The 2,844-nt window shown below is 44.2% G+C and overlaps 1 non-coding gene across 1 annotated transcript; it reads right to left on the bottom strand.

Moving 5' to 3' along the window:
- Positions 1 to 412: 412 nt before the first annotated feature.
- On the bottom strand, positions 413 to 488 carry trnap-ugg (transfer RNA proline (anticodon UGG)). The gene has a single exon. It is a non-coding gene; the product is annotated as a tRNA-Pro (tRNA).
- Positions 489 to 2,844: the final 2,356 nt, after the last annotated feature.

Here is a 2,844-nt window from a genome sequence, read left to right as displayed (position 1 = left end):
AAACGTTTTAACCAACACCTGCTTCTCGACTCACGGCGTCACCATTTGCAATGCTAAATTGTCCTAAATTCTTCTTCTCTCCCACAGATTTCCATAAGGTCTTCTGTTACGCTGTCTTGTTTCATGTTTGTTTCCATAAGGTCTTCTGTTACGCTGTCTTGTTTCATGTTTGTTTCCATAAGGTCTTCTGTTACGCTGTCTTGTTTCATGTTTGTTTCCATAAGGTCTTCTGTTACGCTGTCTTGTTTCATGTTTGTTTCCATAAGGTCTTCTAATATATATATATATATATATATATATATATATATTAGAAGACCTTATGGAAACAAACATATATATATATCCCATTTAGCAGACGCTTTTGTCCAAAGCGACTTACAAGTCGGCTGGGGCCACTACTTTTACATATGGGTGGTCCCAGCGGGAATCGAACCCACGACGCTTGGCGTTCCAAGCGCCATGCTCTACCGACTGAGCCACACAGGACCCTCCGTCTTCTGTTACGCTGTCTTGTTTCATGTTTGTTTCCATAAGGTCTTCTGTTACTCTGTCTTGTTTCATGTTTGTTTCCATAAGGTCTCAGACTCCATGTTTCCATAAGGTCTCAGACTCCATGTTTCCATAAGGTCTCAGACTCCATGTTTCCATAAGGTCTCAGACTCCATGTTTCCATAAGGTCTCAGACTCCATGTTTCCACACGGTCTCAGACTCCATGTTTCCATAAGGTCTCAGACTCCATGTTTCCATAAGGTCTCAGACTCCATGTTTCCACACGGTCTCAGACTCCATGTTTCCATAAGGTCTCAGACTCCATGTTTCCATAAGGTCTCAGACTCCATGTTTCCACACGGTCTCAGACTCCATGTTTCCACAAGGTCTCAGACTCCATGTTTCCACAAGGTCTCAGACTCCATGTTTCCATAAGGTCTCAGACTCCATGTTTCCACACGGTCTCAGACTCCATGTTTCCATAAGGTCTCAGACTCCATGTTTCCATAAGGTCTCAGACTCCATGTTTCCACACGGTCTCAGACTCCATGTTTCCATAAGGTCTCAGACTCCATGTTTCCATAAGGTCTCAGACTCCATGTTTCCATAAGGTCTCAGACTCCATGTTTCCATAAGGTCTCAGACTCCATGTTTCCACACGGTCTCAGACTCCATGTTTCCATAAGGTCTCAGACTCCATGTTTCCATAAGGTCTCAGACTCCATGTTTCCATACGGTCTCAGACTCCATGTTTCCACACGGTCTCAGACTCCATGTTTCCATAAGGTCTTCTGTTACGCTGTCTTGTTTCATGTTTGTTTCCACAAGGTCTCAGACTCCATGTTTCCATAAGGTCTCAGACTCCATGTTTCCATAAGGTCTCAGACTCCATGTTTCCATAAGGTCTCAGACTCCATGTTTCCACAAGGTCTCAGACTCCATGTTTCCACAAGGTCTCAGACTCCATGTTTCCATAAGGTCTTCTGTTACGCTGTCTTGTTTCATGTTTGTTTCCACAAGGTCTCAGACTCCATGTTTCCATAAGGTCTCAGACTCCATGTTTCCATAAGGTCTCAGACTCCATGATTCCATAAGGTCTCAGACTCCATGATTCCATAAGGTCTCAGACTCCATGTTTCCACAAGGTCTCAGACTCCATGTTTCCATAAGGTCTTCTGTTACGCTGTCTTGTTTCATGTTTGTTTCCACAAGGTCTCAGACTCCATGTTTCCATAAGGTCTCAGACTCCATGTTTCCATAAGGTCTCAGACTCCATGATTCCATAAGGTCTCAGACTCCATGATTCCATAAGGTCTCAGACTCCATGTTTCCATAAGGTCTCAGACTCCATGTTTCCATAAGGTCTCAGACTCCATGTTTCCACAAGGTCTCAGACTCCATGTTTCCACAAGGTCTCAGACTCCATGTTTCCATACGGTCTCAGACTCCATGTTTCCATAAGGTCTCAGACTCCATGTTTCCATAAGGTCTCAGACTCCATGTTTCCATAAGGTCTCAGACTCCATGTTTCCATAAGGTCTCAGACTCCATGTTTCCATAAGGTCTCAGACTCCATGTTTCCATAAGGTCTCAGACTCCATGTTTCCACAAGGTCTCAGACTCCATGTTTCCACAAGGTCTCAGACTCCATGTTTCCATAAGGTCTTCTGTTACGCTGTCTTGTTTCATGTTTGTTTCCACAAGGTCTCAGACTCCATGTTTCCACAAGGTCTCAGACTCCATGTTTCCATACGGTCTCAGACTCCATGTTTCCATAAGGTCTCAGACTCCATGTTTCCATAAGGTCTCAGACTCCATGTTTCCATAAGGTCTCAGACTCCATGTTTCCACAAGGTCTCAGACTCCATGTTTCCATAAGGTCTCAGACTCCATGTTTCCATAAGGTCTCAGACTCCATGTTTCCATAAGGTCTCAGACTCCATGTTTCCATAAGGTCTCAGACTCCATGTTTCCACAAGGTCTCAGACTCCATGTTTCCATAAGGTCTCAGACTCCATGTTTCCATAAGGTCTCAGACTCCATGTTTCCATAAGGTCTCAGACTCCATGTTTCCACAAGGTCTCAGACTCCATGTTTCCATAAGGTCTCAGACTCCATGTTTCCACAAGGTCTCAGACTCCATGTTTCCATAAGGTCTCAGACTCCATGTTTCCATAAGGTCTCAGACTCCATGTTTCCATAAGGTCTCAGACTCCATGTTTCCATAAGGTCTCAGACTCCATGTTTCCATACGGTCTCAGACTCCATGTTTCCACACGGTCTCAGACTCCATGTTTCCATAAGGTCTCAGACTCCATGTTTCCATAAGGTCTCAGACTCCATGTTTCCATAAG

This window comes from Oncorhynchus masou, chromosome 16, assembly GCF_036934945.1.
Source record: "Oncorhynchus masou masou isolate Uvic2021 chromosome 16, UVic_Omas_1.1, whole genome shotgun sequence".
Lineage (NCBI taxonomy): Eukaryota > Metazoa > Chordata > Actinopteri > Salmoniformes > Salmonidae > Oncorhynchus > Oncorhynchus masou.
Note: the sequence above shows the minus strand (reverse complement) of the source record. Positions and strands in the feature narration are given on the sequence as shown.